This window comes from Crotalus tigris, unplaced genomic scaffold (genome assembly GCF_016545835.1).
Source record: "Crotalus tigris isolate CLP2741 ecotype Arizona unplaced genomic scaffold, ASM1654583v1 scf7180000017549.6302385, whole genome shotgun sequence".
Taxonomy (NCBI): Eukaryota; Metazoa; Chordata; class Lepidosauria; order Squamata; family Viperidae; genus Crotalus; species Crotalus tigris.
In genome coordinates, this window is record NW_024096467.1 from 3,753,351 (window position 1) to 3,771,489 (window position 18,139).

At 40.7% G+C, this 18,139-nt stretch overlaps 1 long non-coding RNA gene across 1 annotated transcript; it reads right to left on the reverse strand.

The window, feature by feature from the left end:
* Positions 1 to 2,779: 2,779 nt before the first annotated feature.
* Positions 2,780 to 17,760, reverse strand: LOC120305793. The gene is made up of 3 exons (XR_005556094.1): positions 17,556 to 17,760; positions 5,853 to 7,035; positions 2,780 to 3,488 (listed from the first exon to the last, which is right to left on the reverse strand). It is a non-coding gene; the product is annotated as an uncharacterized LOC120305793 (long non-coding RNA).
* Positions 17,761 to 18,139: the final 379 nt, after the last annotated feature.

The window sequence follows — 18,139 nt, forward strand, 5'->3', positions numbered from 1 at the left end:
TATTAGCCCCCCAAAATCAAGCTAGGGCTTATTTTCAGGGTAGGCCTTACTTTCGGGGAACGCGATAGCAGTTCGAAAGCATGTTATATGCAGGTAAATAAATGGGTATCACTTTGGTGGGAAGACAAGCCAGCACTTTGTATGGACAGTTAGGATCCTGTTGATGCTGGACCTTCCTGGTTGCGATGCCCGTTTGCAAGATGGCTTTGGTGAAGGGAGAGGGCCCAGGATGACACTGCACGAAGCCATTCATCTTTCTTTCAAGTCTGGAGCTAGCTCGCCCCCTTGGAAAAGCAGGCGAGTGTGAACCCAACAGGATTAACAGTGTTAGCATTTTAGCCTCCTGGCTAATGTAACATCGCCATACACTAAATAAAAATAAATAAATAAAACACAGTAAAACTTTAGCAAATGTCCTTCTCTGCTCCCCATTCCTCTCCATCTCTGGATTAGGCCAATATAAGTAATCCTCGACTTACGACTGGTAACTTAATGACTGTTTAAAGTTCTGACAGATCTATCCGGGATACTTATGACCCTAATTTGAAATTCTGATGGTCGCCCCTCCCCCACGAGCACATGACTGCATTCTGGGTGCTCAGCAACGGGGCTGCATTTACAGCCATTTGCAGCATCGTGTGGTCACATGACCATGTTTTACAATGATTTTGCCAAAAAGCAGCATTTACTTCTGTTTTTTGGCAAAACCGCACCCATAGTGAACCTCTGATCTGCCTGATGACTGACACCAGAAAGATCGTAAAATCAGCTTTACGACTGTCACCAGCTTTACACTGTACAACTCTGGTGGGCAGGCTCCATTATGATTATAATTCCAGGACTACCTGTAGAGCTTATGAAAAACCAGTCAAAATGCCATTTGTCAATCATGTAGTGCAGCTCTTTGCCATACCATGAGCATCCCTCTACCTTTTCAGCCAGGACTCAAGGATTGCATTTGGAAGCCTCCTTGTGAAGATATAATAAAGGTGACTGGGATTTCTGGGAGTTCAGCACATTACAAAGTGCACCAAAGACTAGATTGAGCATTCATTTCTTTAAATTAAACATTCTTAAGGACATTGAAAAGCTTAGGTACATAAGATTTTTTTTAATCTTTGGCATGACTTATATGCAAGATGACTGTGTCTATGTCTGGAAATAGTAATTAGAGCCATAATAATAATAATATTCTCTCTCTCTCTCTCTCTCTCTCTCTCTCTCTCTCTCTCTCTCTCTCTCTCTCTCTCTGTGTGTGTGTGTGTGTATGCATGTGCCTTTGAGTCACTCTTGACTTCTGGGAAATGCCTGATTTCCTTGTCAAGATTTTCAGAAGTGGTTTGCCACTGTCTGCTTCCTTGGTCTATAATAGCAGCAGCAGCAGCAGCAGCAGCAGCAGCAGCAGCAGCAGCAGTAGTAAAGTTGGAAGGTCATCTAGTCTAACCCCCTGCTCAAGCAGGAAACCCTGTCCAGTCTCTTCTTTAAAACTTCCAGTGTTGGAGCATTTACAGTTTCTGGAGGCAGGTTGATTAATTGTTCTAACTGTCAGGAAATTTCTCCTTAGTTCTAGGTTGCTTCTCTCTTTGGGTAATTTCCATCCGTTGCTCCTTGTCCTGCCTTCAGGTGCTTTGGAGAATAGCTTGACTCCCTCTTCTTTGTGGCAGCCTCTGAGACATTGGAGCACTGCTATCATATCCCCCCTCGTCCTTCTCTTCATTAAACTAGACCAGAGGTAGGCAACCCAAAACATTCAAAGAGCCAGTTGGACCTATTTTCCACTGACAACAAAATACTGGGAGCCACAAAACCCTTTTGACATCTAAAATGAAGCTAACACTGCATATATCCTTTTTTTACCTTTGTTATAGGTATATCTATATCATAAAAGTAAAAAAGGATATATGCAATGTTAGCTTCATTTTAGATGTCAAAAGGGTCTGTCTCTCTGTCTCTCCTCTCCCCCCCTCTCTCTTTCTCTCCTTCTCTCTCTCTCCCCCCTCTCTGTCCCTCTCTCCAATCTTCTGCTCACCTGGCAAGCTGGCTTCAAGCTGTTCTCCAACAAGCTCAGGGGTAGGCAACCTCGGCTCTTTTATGACTCATGGACTTCAACTCCCAGAATTCCTGAGTCAGCATAGCTGGGCTAGCTAGCTCTCTCCTGCCCTTCCTGCCTCCTGTTTCCTGCTTCCTGCAGAGACGCAGCAAAGGGAGGAGCTCTGCTCAATAAGCTTTTCAGCTAGTCGGAGAACACCGTGAATCCACTCTCTTTTTTACACACACACACACACACACACACACACACACACACACACACAGAGAGAGAGAGAGAGAGAGAGAGAGAGAGAGAGAGAGAGAGAGAGAGAGAGAGAGAGATGGGAAGGCAAGTGCCTCTTTCTGTCTCTTGTCTCTTTCTGCAAATGGCAGAGGAGGCTGGGAGCCGCAGGGGAAGGCTCAAAGAGCCACATGCAGCTCCGGAGCCGCAGGTTGCTGACCTGTGAACTAGTCATACCCAATTCCAGCAACTGTTCCTTATATGTTTTAGCCTCCAGAGCTGAACTGGAGGCTAAAACATATAACTGGCCCAAGGTCACCCAGTTGTCTTCAAGCCCAAGGCAGTACTATAACTCACTGTCTCCCAGATTTTAGACTAATGCTTTAACTACTACACTACATAGGCTCTCATAATTTATACTGTAAAATAAGAATAATTTACTTTGTGCCTATTTGTTACGCATATGTAGGATAAGATAATTCTTGTAATAATTTATTTATGAGTTAACACATGAATGCAGTCATATCACCAAAGATCACTGGAATAAAAAGTAAAATGAGAATAAAACAATATGGTAAGGAAGGACAGCAGAGCAAAGAACAGGGAGCATTTCTGCTTAAGTGTTTTCTAAGCAGACCCAACTTTCCAGTTACTAACCCTGTTAGATAATCTCAGATTCATTTTTGTGTTATCTGCAGCAACTACCAAGATGCTTCTGGGAAGCCCACCTGCAGAATCTGAAGCCAACAGGTGTCTCCCCTGCTTTCCTCCAGCAGGTGATGTTCAAACAGGCATGCATTACTTCTGGAGTCTAGTTTCAGTTCTCATGACTCAAAACTACTGGAAGACAAGTTCTTCTGTTATTCCCTTTCAATACCAGCTAAAGACTAATTCAGGCACTTGGAAAGTAACATTGTGGGGCCATGTGCAGTAAGTCTATTTCTGCTGCCCACAAACTGCTAATTATGTCCTTTCCGTTCTTTACTTTCTTGCATTTATCTTAAAATCCACACTGAAGAGGAACGATTCCTACAGAACTGAAGTTAACTGAAAATCTCAGTGGAAACTTGATAAAGTTAGGCTCTTGACCACATTGACTTTGTCGACATTCTGAGGTTTCTGTTCAACGTCCAGTGAATATTTCTGCAGCTCTTCCTGTTCAACAGGGGAAAATAAGAGGAACAGGAGCTTTGCCCTGGGTAGGCCTCCTCATCGCTCCCTAATAAAGTGTGAACAAGATTTTGATTAGTATCCTATTTTATAACAACAGATTCTATAATTAAGTCCTGCATGCATGCTAGCTGGTTTGGGGTACGTTTAAAAAAGCTATTTATCAAACAGGATTTATCAGTCTATCCAGAAAGTCTCAATAAAAAACCAATTGGAGCTGAATTTGGCTTGGTGGGTTACCACCAAATCAGCCATGCATTTTTGCAATTACATCTCATTTGTCATGCAGACGCTGTAGCCAAGGAGAACTGCTGACATTTCAGTGCTTAAAGAAAGGAAGAAGAGAGGAAGTTGTTGAATCCCTGCAGATAAAATGTAACTTTAGGAAAGAAGTTAGAGGATCTTGTGGCTGAGCAAGGAAACTAACATGCGAGGCAGGCTGAGCCTCAACCGTTGGCTATTTTGGGGGGACGAGGTTATATAAGACACCGATCTCATGATCATTAAGGAAGTTCTTTTATGCTAAAGAAAAAAGCATGCAGCTAATGCAATTTGGAATAAGGTCCCCAATATTGGGGAAGTGAAAAGAAAGGCTTATACAATTATCAGCCTGTGCACACAGCCACATGGAATAAAATCCTTCTAGATTATGTAGAGATTTATCAGATTAATTTATGTATATATACATACATACATCCTTCTTTTTTTAGTTTTAGATGAACATTCAACAACTAAAAGAAACTGTGTTTGATAGGGTATCGTGGAGAGCACTTGCCTATAAGGTTGTCAAGAGTTGAACACAACTGAATGGTTAAAATTAACTAACTTTATTATTTTCACCAATAACTCAAGGCAGCGAACGCATCCAACACATCCTCCTCCTCCATATTTTCCCCACAACAACTCAATGAAGTGGGGTTGGCTGAGAGAGAACGACTGGCCCATCTTGCTTTCATGACTAAGGCAGAATTTGAACTCACAGTCTCCTGATTTCTAGCCTGGTGCCTTAACCACTAGACTAAATTGGCTCAGATTTCTTCTTTGAGAAGCTCTGGATCATACTTAATCTTCAGATTCAACTGCAAATACTTGGTTAGGAAGGACATTGAGATGAATGTCCCAGGTAGAAGATGCTGGGGAAGATTACTGTACAGATAGTCAAATGATCACTCATTCAGCAGCTGTTCAAAATTACAATAAATAAACCAACAAGCGGTACTTACAGCCAGTCCTCAAAGTTCTAACTGTCCCAGTACCTCCCCTCCACAGTCATGTGATTGCACATTGGGTGCTTGGCAACCATCTCACACTTATGATAATTGCAGGATCACGTGATGATCATTTGCAACCTGCCCTGCCAGGTTCCAACAAACCAAGTCGATGGAGAAGCTAGCAGGGAGGATTGTACTCCAGCAATGTTTTCCTCCAAGGAGCCCAGATCCCTCCCTGTTACACACTTCTCTCCCACCCAGCAGCAGCCATCCCTGGCCCCACCTCACTTGTGCTGCACCTTGATGGTCACACACATCCCTCACGCCTCCTCCTTCACCTGACAGTAGCCACATGCCAGCCTCGCGGCACTCATGCCCCGTGGCCCCTTGGGCACAGCCACCCCTCCCAGCAGCAGCCACTTACCTGCCCCTTAATCTTCTGCAAGCCACCTGGGACTTGTGACTGTAGTCTTCCCCATTGACTTGGCTTGCTGAACCCAGAAGGACGTTGTGAACTGTTAACAACCCAGAATTCCCATTTAAAGATGGTAACAGAAAGTGCCAGGATCGCCAGGGACAACCATCGCTGAGCAATGTGGTCATCACTTACCAATGGAAATTCTGATCTGAAGCGCTGTCATAATCTGAGGACTAAAGTTGTTGGAGCGTGCACATAACCTGTTCAGGTAGTCCTCAACTTACAATAGTGCGTTCGAAGTTATAACGGCACTGACAAAAATGCCGTTACGATCTTTGCAGCATCCCCATGATCATGTGATCAAAATTCAGATGCTTGGCAACTGGTTCATATTTAGGACCGTTGCTGTATCCCAAGGTCACATGATCCCCTTTTGCGACCTTCTGTGAAACAAAATCAATGGGGAAGCCAGATTCACTCAACAATCGTGTTACTAACTTATCAACTGCAGTGATTCATTTAACAACGGTGCCTAGTAAGGTCATAAAATGGGGGCAAACTCACTTAACAACTGTCTCACTTAACAACAGAACTTTGTTCTATAGATTTGGAAGACTGGCAAAAATTATGGGATAGAAATATTAAATTAACTAAAGCAATCTCATATAAAGAACATTTGTATAAAATGTTTTATAGATGGCATATGACACCAGTAAGATTAGTGAAAATGTTTAAAAATACTTCAAATAATTGCTGAAAATGTAAACAAAGGCCAGGTACTTACCATCATATCTGGTGGACATGCCCTAAAACAAAAAAGTTTTGGGTTAAGATACATAACATGGTTGGAAAAGATGATTAAAAGACAAATAGAATTTAAACCAGAACTGTTTTTGTTAGGAATACAAAAGACCTAATTATGAGAAGGAGAATGAATATTTAATATTGCATGTACCGACAGCAGTGAGAGTAGCATTTGCCCAATATTAGATAAATGAAAGCTTACCAACTGAAGAGGTTTTAATTAATTAAAATCTTAGAATGTGCAGAAATGGATAGATTGACCTTAGAGATTAAAGAGAAAGAAGATTCAGTTTACTTTAGAACATGGGATAATTTTTACCAATGGTTAGGAAAACAAACTAGTGAGAAATGAATGTGATATATTATTTTGAATATATATTAGTAAGAAAAATGATATGCATTGATTAACTGATACTGCTTGTGATTATTGTTTATTACATTTACTACAATTATTTATTACTATATCAACTATTGTTAATTGAACATATGTACCCGGACAATAGTCTGTTTGCTGAAGATTGAAAATGTTATTGGGGGATAACTCCAATGTTGTTCCCAACCCTGTCCTCATCCCAGTCCTGATCCTAACCTCATCCTAAACCTTAATCCCTATCCCAATCCTATTCTATCCCTAACCCTATAAAATTCAATAAAATCTTTTTTTAAAAAAACAAAAAACAAAACCAGAAATTTTGGGGTCAGTTGTCATAAGTTGAGGACTACCTATATTACCTAAGTCAAATCATTGCCTTTAGGCATAATGGAGGATTCTGTCCCATCAGTAGCTTTGACTGCTTGTCTAGTGTTCTTTTTTGTATGTAATGGGTAGGAAGGGACTTAACTTTAGCCTCTGCTTTAAGCAATAACACATCTTGGGTTGGCCCTAAATCCAAGTCAGATTTCACGACTTCCATGCATTCTCTCTCCTCCATTCCTTTTCAGACCCTGACATGTGCTGACGGTCTGGTTAAAGCCAGGTGCAGCCCAGCTGCTTCACAGCTACAAGGTCTCAATTTCAGTCCTTGGCGTCTGAAGACTGAAAAAAATGCAGCCTGCAATCCTGGAAAGTTGTTGTCAATCGTGTAGACAATGCTGGAGAGGAGTTGTCAAGGATCTGAGAGTGCAGCTGGCAGATTCCTTCTGTAATCATGATGGTCCCGCATCTGTTGTGAAACATGAAAGGCAATAGAACAGGGCTGATTATGGAAAGAAAATCTCCATCAAATTTCAATTGATGATGATGACAATGGTAAGCTAAAGGTAAAAGTTTCCCATTTCCAGTCATGTCTGGCTTTAGGAGAAAGTGCTCATCTCTGTTTCTTCTAAGGGAGCCAGGGTTGTCCAAAGACATTTCCATGGTCGTGTGGCCAGTATGACTATATGCCAAGCTGCACAGAACACTGTTACCTTCCCACCATTGTGGTACATGTTTATCTACTTGCATTTGCATGCTTTCAAACTGCTAGGTGAACAGAGGCTGGAGCATATAATGGGAGCTCATCCCTCACACAGCACTTGGGTCTTGAACCTGGGCTATCAGCTTTCCAGCTAACAAGCTCAGCGTCTTTAACTGCTGAGCCATTGCACCTGTGTTGATGATAATGATGAGTTGCAAAAACATGAATAATACCCCATTCAACCAATGCTGGACAGTTCCCATAAAAGCGAGAGAGGAGAAAAAAACATTAATAAACTAAAACCATGGGTCACAAAATCAATCATAAATTGATAACAATAACTATACTGAAGGCTCAACAACAGTAGATATAGTTAGCAATTAATGTTATCTTCAAAGAAATGTCTAAAGAGCATTCTTTGCTGTCAGCCTTCTTAATAGTTAGTCAAAGGTAATGGGGATATCAGTGGTTGGATGCATAAGCTGTTTCAAAAAGTCAGAATATTATTGATAGTGGGACCTTTTTAAAAAATGATAATTTTTCAGTTGAGTTCCTCATTTATGGATGAATGGATTGATTGATCGATGGACAGACAGACAGACAGATAGACATTGGTTACCTGCTAATTTATAGGATTGGTGACAATACAGGGTGATGAGAACTTTCCTAGCCCACCTCATTTTATAATCTGGTTGACACTTTGCGGTACTTTATGTCTTTGTGATTGCTTGATTTAGTGGCTCAGAATCAAAAGCTATGCTGGCTCAGGGATTCTGGGAGTTGAAGTCCACGAGTCATAAAAGAGCCAAGGTTGCTTACCCCTGGTCTAATCAAATGAAAGCTTATAAGAAAGAAAATTCCATCCCTTTCTTTTCTCTTTTTGGCTTTGTAGACTATCCAGACAATTGCTGATTCTATCAACTCAATGGGTCCTTCTCCTTTTTTGCCATAATAATAATAATAACAACAACAACATCTGAAATAGAATCGCTGCTCAACACTGTCCATATATATAGCCAAGATATTGTTAAGGAGTTTGGCTTGGACAAATGTGCCACACTTACTATCAAACAAGGAAAAGTAGTAAAAACTGAAGGAATCAAGATGCCCCACGAAAATAACATTAAGAGTCTGGATGAGGAAGATTACTACAAATACTTGGGTATCCTTCAAGCTGACAACATCAAGCACACTGAAGTCAAGAAAAAGATTAGAGGTGAATACATCAAGAGAGTGAAGAAGATCTTAAAGTCCAAACTCAATGGAGGAAATACCATAAAGGCAATCAACACCTGGGCAATTCCAGTCATTAGGTACACAGCTGGAATAGTGGACTGGACTCAAGCAGAACTAAAAGCAATGGATAGGAAGACGAGAAAAATAATGACAATGAATCATGCCCTTCATCCATGCAGTGACATTGACAGACTTTATCTACCAAGGCAAATAGGTGGGCGTGGAATGCTACAAGTACATCAGATGGTTGAAGAAGAAAAAATGGCTTTGGAAGAATATCTGAAGAACAATGATGAAGATGCACTGAAATTAGTATATAAGGAAGGCTTACTGACTACTGGAGAGACCAAACTGGCCTACAAGAAAGACCAAATGAAGAACAGAATAGAGGCATGGGAAAACAAAGCACTACATGGCCATACATTAAAAATATAGCTGGGAAAGCAGATAATAACAAGACCTGGCAAGGGCTAAGAGCAGGAAAATTGAAGAAAGAGACTGAGGGACTAATTCTGGCTGCATAAGACCAAGCCTTGAGGACAAATGCATATAAAGTAAAAATTGAGAAGACAGCAACAGACAGTAAGTGCCGCCTATGCAAAGAAGCTGAAGAAACAGTGGACCACCTGGTAAGCTGCTGCAAGAAGATTGCACAGACTGACTACAAACAGCGGCCTGACAAAGTAGCAACAATGGTGCATTGGAAGATCTGCAAGAAATATCATTTGCCTGTAAGCAAATTGTGGGATCATAAAATAGAGAAAGTCATAGAAAATGATAAAATTAAACTGCTCTGGGACTTCAGAATTCAAACAGACAAGCACCTGCAACATAACACCCCAGACTTAACAATTGTCGATAAGAAAGACAAAAAAGTCTGGATAGTGGACGTGGCAGTGCCTGGAGACAGCAGAATAGACGAGAAAGAACTGGAGAAGATAACAAAATACAAAGACCTACAATAGAAATAGAAAGACTGTGGCAAAAGCAAGCAAGGGTAGTACCAATAGTGATAGGCTCCTTGGGTGCAATCCCAAAACAAATGGAGCACCACTTGAACACCATTGGCATTGACAAATTCGCTATTAGTCAATTGCAAAAGGCGGCCTTACTAGGAACTGCTTCCATCCTGTGATGATATCTGTAATACCATCAAACATCCACATCTGCCTATCCCAGGTCCTGGATAAGGACTCGATAGGTAGACAAAATGCCAAATCCAGTCTGAACATCTGGCTGACTGTGTGATGATCAATAATAATAATAATAATAATAATAATAATAATAATAAGTGGGCACTACCTTGACGTGGTTGTGGGGCTTGTGTACTCTGAGGAAGATGAGAGCTATGCCAGAGGTTCAACCATACTGGACAGGTCTCATCAGAGGAGTCAGACAAAGAGTGTCTCTCCCATAAAAAATATGGTGAGACGTAAATTTCAGAATGCCATACCGGCTCGGACGTCGCCCGGGTTAACAAGGTCCGCACTAGATATTGGAGTTCCTGGATATCTGGTGAAAAATGGTTACAGGACTCAGGACTGTTGGCTGAGCAACCAGGGCCAGCAGCTGCAGAACTACTGGAAGAAAAGGTGTTTACCCGTCGCAGATACACAGTGATGGAAAACAAAGAAATAATGATCTGTTACTACAGATCAAGTCCAACAAGACGAGGATATCTAAAACGAATGCACCAATTCTGGAAAGAACAACATCCAGAATCAGAAATAACAGAACAGAGACTAGCAGATCAACGCCGATTTATAACACGAAATAAAGTATTTACAGAAACAGAATTGGACGAACTGCAAAGGTTTACCCAGGGCAAAGAAATCAAAGCCTTACCAGAAGTAATTCAGAATGTAGAGGCAAACCAGGGGGAGTTGGCAGTGAAAGAATCCAGCAGAGATATACAACTGTTCTCATTTGGAAACCAGGCACCTCTTCCTCAGGAAGAACAAAACCCTCTAACTAAAGAAATAAAAGAATTGAAACAAAGAATAATTGAGCATCTAGAACAGCACAAAAACAACAGAATAAGGCTGCCTGCATTGAAGCTTGTTCCAAAGAAACAGCTAGCACAAGCATTAAAAGATGCAAATACTGCAATAGCAAGTATAAGCACCAATTCACTGCAAGAAACAAACCAATTAATGTACAGCACAGCTGCAGTTATAACAGAATACCTGGGATGTAAAATCAACAAAAAAGAAAAACAAACAAACAGTGCACCAGAAAAATGGAAGGTTAGACTAGAAAATAAGATCAGCAAGTTAAGATCACATGCAAGCAAGCTAGAACAGATGAAAGAAAAGAAGCTGAAGAACAAGAAGACCAAAGAATACCTAATCAAGAAATACCACTTAGAAACAAGGAAGATCAAGGAAGCACTGGAAATAATAAAGCAACAAATAACAGCTATAGCCAGGAAAATCAGTAGATATGAAGCTCGAATTGCAAACTATAGGCAGAACCTCCAATTTCAATCCAATCAGAAACGTTTCTACCAATCCATCAATGGAGAAACTGCAAGGAATCAGTCAGTACCTGACAAGGAAGAAACAGTGCAATTCTGGAAGCAGGTATGGGATAACCCAAAGAAATACAACAAGGATGCAGCTTGGTTAAAAGAAGTGGATGCAAATAAAACAGAAGTTGAAATGAAAGAACTAGTAATAACAACAAAAATGGTAGAAAAAAGAGCAAAGAAAATCAAAAATTGGTCAGCACCAGGTGAAGATGAACTGCATGGGTTTTGGTTGAAACATCTAACTGTTATACACCCACTCATTGCCAAGCAATTCAACAATATACTACAAGGAGGAGAAATTGAAAAGTGGCTAACAACTGGGAAAACCTACCTAATAATGAAAAATCCAACAAGAGGGGCAACACCAGGTAACTACAGGCCAATTACCTGCTTACCAACAACTTTCAAATTACTAACTGGTGTGGTAGCTGATGCAGTACAACAGCATCTAGTTGAAAACAATCTCTTTCCACCTGAGCAGAAAGGAAACCGCCCCAATAGCAGAGGAACAAAAGATCAACTCCTAATAGACAAAATGATCTTGGAAAACTGCAAGAGAAGGAAGACCAACCTGAATGTGGCATGGATTGACTACAAAAAGGCATTTGACTCTCTGCCACATGATTGGATAATAAAGTGCCTAGAAATAACAGGAGTCAGTAGAAACATCAGAAAATTTGTGCAAAGATCGATGGCACAATGGAAGACACAGTTGCAGATCAATGGTGAGAGGCTGGGAGAGGTTAATATCAAGAGAGGAATATTTCAAGGAGATTCATTATCACCATTACTATTTGTTATTGCACTGTTTCCTCTGTCAACAATACTGAATAACTCAGGACATGGCTATCAAACATCAAAAACATCTGCTAGACTATCCCACCTCCTTTACATGGATGATCTGAAGCTGTATGGAAAAACATCATCTGAAATAGAATCGCTGCTCAACACTGTCCGTATATATAGCCAAGATATTGTAATGGAGTTTGGCTTGGACAAATGTGCCACACTTACTATCAAACAAGGAAAAATAGTGAAAACTGAAGGAATCAAGATGCCCCACGAAAATAACATTAAGAGTCTGGATGAGGAAGAGTACTACAAATACTTGGGTATCCTTCAAGCTGACAACATCAAGCACACTGAAGTCAAGAAAAAGATTAGAGGTGAATACATCAAGAGAGTGAAGAAGATCTTAAAATCCAAACTCAATGGAGGAAATACCATAAAGGCAATCAACACCTGGGCAATCCCAGTCATTAGGTACACAGCTGGAATAGTGGACTGGACTCAAGCAGAACTAAAAGCAATGGATAGGCAGACCAGAAAAATAATGACAATGAATCACGCCCTTCATCCACGCAGTGACATTGATAGACTTTATCTACCAAGGCAAATAGGTGGGCGTGGAATGCTACAAGTACATCAGATGGTTGAAGAAGAAAAAATGGCTTTGGAAGAATATCTGAAGAACAATGATGAAGATGCACTGAAATTAGTATATCAGGAAGGCTTACTAACTACTGGAGAGACCAAACTGGCCTACAAGAAAGACCAAATGAAGAACAGAATAGAGGCATGGGAAGACAAAGCACTACATGGCCAATACATTAAAAAAATAGCTGGGAAAGCAGATAATAATAAAACCTGGCAATGGCTAAGAGCAGGAAAATTGAAGAAAGAGACCGAGGGACTAATTCTGGCTGCACAAGACCAAGCCTTAAGGACAAATGCATACAAAGTCAAAATTGAGAAGACAGCAACAGACAGTAAGTGCCGCCTATGCAAAGAAGCTGAAGAAACAGTGGACCACTTGGTAAGCTGTTGCAAGAAGATTGCACAGACTGATTACAAGCAGCGGCATGACAAAGTAGCAACAATGGTGCATTGGAAGATCTGCAAAAAATATCATTTGCCTGTAAGCAAAAACTGGTGGGATCATAAAATAGAGAAAGTCATAGAAAATGATAAAATTAAACTGCTCTGGGACTTCAGAATTCAAACAGACAAGCACCTGCAACATAACACCCCAGACTTAACAATTGTCGATAAGAAAGACAAAAAAGTCTGGATAGTGGACGTGGCAGTGCCTGGAGACAGCAGAATAGAAGAGAAAGAACTGGAGAAGATAACAAAATACAAAGACCTACAAATAGAAATAGAAAGACTGTGGCAAAAGCAAGCAAGGGTAGTACCAATAGTCATAGGCTCCTTGGGTGCAATCCCAAAACAACTGGAGCACCACTTGAACACCATTGGCATTGACAAATTCGCTATTAGTCAATTGCAAAAGGCGGCCTTATTAGGAACTGCTTCCATCCTGCGACGATATCTGTAATACCATCAAACATCCACATCTGCCTATCCCAGGTCCTGGGTAAGGACTCGATAGGTAGACAAAATGCCAAATCCAGTCTGAACATCTGGCTGACTGTGCGATGATCGATAATAATAGTAGTAGTAGTAGTAGTAGTAATAGTAATAATAATCCCAAATCAACCAAATCAAAACTATGAAGCAGAATTGGTTGAACTAAATATTTGCATCAGACAGAAGCATAAAACGTTTTCCTTAATATTATCATTTACATTTCTGAGGAATTGGTGGGCAGCAAATACTTTTCCAGATTGTTGGGTGATCCTTCAAAGCAAACAAAACTCCAACAAAACTAAAACTGTTTTTTTAAAAACCGGAAGTAGATTATGATATAGAAAAAAAAATCAAAAGATTGAGCGCTGGATGAGTTTAAGGCTGGGACATTTCTAAGAACAGCAGATTAGGAAAACCCGAGCGTGCTATAGCTCCAATTGTTGCTGCCTAGCGACACCTAGTGTTCTTTCTCATTATGACAAATTTCACCGTGAGAAATTAATAATTAGCAAAAAAAAAAAAAGGAATGTGAACCAGATATATAGAGAATATCGGAGTAAAATCACACGAATATGATTTTGTTTTGTTCCTTTAAGTGTTTGATGATAGGTTTCCAGTTCTAGCTGAATCGACTACTGCAGGTTTCTGTCTTCATAAAGCTGGCTGTGGAATTCTGGGAGTTGAAGTCCTAATAACTAACCTCTATCTATATCATTGAAGTTACATCTCATTAGTTCTAGTCTTACCCTCTAAGCAAGTGAGGAAAAAGTCCAAAATGCTTTTCAGTGTGGCAGATCTTCCAATATGTGGAGATAACATTCTCTTAAGCCTCTCTTCTGCAAGTAAAACATTTTAGGTCTTTGAACTGTTCCTTATATAGGAACTTTCACCATCTCGGTTGTCCTTCTCTGGCTCTTTTAACCAGAGTATGGAGAATTGAATGCAGTACTTCAAAACGAGGCCTGATCAAGGCAGAGTAGAAAAGGATTGTTACTTCCCTTTATCTGTACTCTAAGCTCCTCTTGATGCTCTTCAAGATATTCTTTGTAATTGCAATACGCTGTTGAGGGCCAATCTTTCTTCTCTAATTCAATAATTCACCCTGGGCCATCCAACATAGTAAGATTTTAACCATTCCTTTTAACTGACGTGCGGGCTTGAGAGACCCTGAAAATCCGTTCTGATTCTGTCTGATTATTTGGATCTTGTTTTCAGCATCACTTTTTTTTTTTTTAAGTGCTGCTTTCATTCCACTAACCATGTGTTTGGCTATACACAAGGCAGTTTTGTAGTGAAAGGAGTATCAGAAACTACCCATCATTTCAGGAATGTATAACTCTTTTCTAAGCAAAAAGTTGTTTTTGGGGTGATTTGCTAGTGATCATATTGCCCAAAAAGAGCCAGATCCAAGAAGAAAAAAAGGGGGATAAGGTCAGTTAAAAATGATATTTGGTTTTCTGTATATGCTTATTCACTTTGAGGGGTACTGATTCCCATTCAATTTGAAGACAAAAGAGCTCAAAAAGAGTTGGCCATTTACCCCAGGACAAGAAATGGATCTGCATGCAGGTTAAAATTTTCCACCCTATGTTAAGATGCACTTGCATTTTTATATAAGTTAGAATAAGGTGACCAACCATCCTCCTTTAGGGAGGACAGTCCTCCTTTTGTAAGTTCTGTCCTCCCTCGAAAAGTGTCCTCCTACATGTCCTCCTTTTCGATATTTGAAGACTAATCTGCAGGGCTTTTTTTTCCCTCATAGAACGCTCAGAACAGCGTTCCGGCACCTTTTTTTCATGGTTTATTTTCAACTTTTGCATGAGCTGTGCTACTCCCACTATTGCAGTGGTTCTCAACCTTTTTAATGCCGTGATCCCCAATCGGTCGTAAGTCGAGGACTACTCAATTGGTGCAGCACCATTTGCAGAATGGGACTTTTGGTGGGCTCAGCAGGGCAGAGACAGCCTGGACAATTTGGGGTCGAACGACCATTTCACGGAGATCGCCAAACAACACAGTCTGCCATTTTTTCCCCCTTTTCCTTAGCTGTGCTACTCCCTTTTATTCTATTGGCTTTTGAAAGCCAATAGAATAGACTCTCTTGAATAGAATCTAATTCTATTGGCTTTCAAAAGCCAATAGGAATTGTCCAGGCTGTCTCTGCCCTGCTCAGCCCGCCAAAAGTCCCATTCTGCAAATGGTGCTGCACTAGTTGAGTAGTGCTCGACTTACAACCAGTTGAGTAGTCCTCGACTTACGACCGGTTAGGGGTCACGGCATTAAAAAGGTTGAGAACCACTGCCCTAGACCATTTCAGATAAATGGCTGTCCAGTGTCTTCTTAAAAATTTCCAGTGTTGGAGCATTCACAGCTTCTGGAGGCAGGGTGTTCCACTGATTAATTGTTTAACTGTCAGAAAATTTCTCCTTAGTTCTAGGTTGCTTCTCTCTTTGGTTAGTTTCCATCCGTTGCTTCTTGTCCTGCCTTCAGGTGCTTTGGAGAATAGCTTGACTCCCTCTTCTTTGTGGCAGGCCCTGAGATATTGGAACACTGCTATCATGTCACCCTCAGTCCTTCTTTTCATTAAACTAGACATTCCCAGTTCCCAAGGTATCTCAGAAACCATCAAAGTTAAAAAGTGTCAGCACCAGTGGTAGGATTCAGCTGGTTCGCACCACTGTGACAGAACTGGTAACTAATTTTTTGTTGCCCAGGCCCAGAATGGACTTCCAGAAGCGGCATCCACACAGAGAACCAGTTGTTCACATATTTGAATCCCATCACTGGTCAGCACTCTTCCTACCCTGCTCTTTTAAAGTCCAACTTTTGCTTCCACATAGTGTCATAGGGAAGATTATCAGATGCATATATTGTTTTTAGAAATTAGCATTTGCAGTGATCATGCAATCCCCTCCATTGTGCAATCCAATCTCTCTAATCCCTGATTCCTTTCTGGTTGCAGTAACCAGTACTGCAGGCCACTTTAGCTGACTGTGTTCAGCAGGTCAGCGGTTCAAATCTCACCGGCTCAAGGTTGACTCAGCCTTCCATCCTTCCGGGGTAGGTAAAATGAGGACCCAGATTGTTGGGGGCACTGTAAATATATATATATATATATATATATATATATATATATATATATATATATATATATACATTGCTTACTGGTGTACACCGCTCAGAGAGTGCTTGCACTTAAAGCGGTATATAAGTCTCATAAATAAATAAATAAATAAATAAATAAATAAACAAACAAACCAAGAATAAATACCTCCCTCAAATGAACAAGGCAGATGATAGCAAATCTTAATCCAAAGCGGGCAGATTTCCCTCTGAGACCCCCCTTTATATTTAATCCTGAAGGGGGACTGTGATTGCAAGACAGAGCCATGTTTAGTTCCTCCTTCTTTGCAGTTGTCAGAGTTTTTTGGATTATTTGGACACACAGGAAGTTCGGTTTTCATTTGAGCTCAGCTGAACGTAATCCAAAACAATGACTCTGACTCAGCCAGAAGGTCAATAACTCTGTGTACACAAGGAAGTGGTTCGTCCTCCTGGGAAATTGGGCAAAAGAGCTGTTTAAACAATAAATCAGGGCACTTAAACAGAACTGTCTTGCTTCATACCAGGAATCTTCATTGTTTATCATTTAAGATTGAACATATGGTACAAACATCCCAATCTTTCTTTGCATTAATATTTTTCTCCCCAACATCTCGGGATTTGTTTAATGCCTGGGCTATTGGAATACCATTGGAATGATTACATTCTTAATGGCAGCCAGCTCTGTGAGGAACTGCTTTGACCCCGCTAATAAATAATTTGTGCTAAACTGTTGCACTAAAAACAAATGGCTTAAATTTTGCAAAACATCTGCTGGGATAGCAAAACAGAGGAAAGCCCAGGAGAGATTCTAAAGATATGGATGCAGAAGTTACAGCTTTCCAGATGTTGCTGAACTACAAAACTCTTCACGCAATAGCTAGGCGTGAGAGATGCTGGAAACAATAATTAAATCCCTTCTGAAAAGCCACCTTTCCCCTGCCTTTGTTTCTGGATATGTACTGAATCTTTTCCTTTTTCTCTGTCTCAATAATGTCAAAGTAGAAGCACGCTATTCCTGATCCATTGTTGTATGACCAGCCCTTACCATAAACTGAAGGTCTTGTGCAGTTCATACTGAGAGGTTTTCATTTGTTTTCCTGCCACATGTCTTTCTTCCACATTCCTGAGATGCCAGCGACTGTATTCCCATTGGATGGAGCCTTTGGCTGCTGGCTTTAGCATTAAGCAGCGTGATCGGATCACTTTAGGCAAGAGAGACGGAGGAGTGTTATTCCTCCTGACTTTCTCAGTCACCCTCCTCTCTTTGAAAACAGAACTGCACCCCAATTGCAGGCTATTACCCTGCAGTAACAGGGAGGCGGGGTCAAATAAGAACAAACTGATGAGTTGACTTCTTTATGTGTAGGTGGTGCTTGTCCTAAGAACAAAATTGCTTAGATCAGCCCCATAATCTTTCTTCTGAAAAGAAAGCAGCCATGGAATCGTTCTGTGAAGTATAAAGGAACTGTTAAAAAAAATGTCTTTTGGCTCAGGAACATTAAAGCCCTTCATGGCATGGGTACAGTCTATTTGAGGGACCATCTCAGCCCAGTCTTGTTGACAGAGGAGGCATGTCGCAGGTCCCATCAATCCGATTATTCTGGATGGCTAGATCCCGGAGGACGGTGT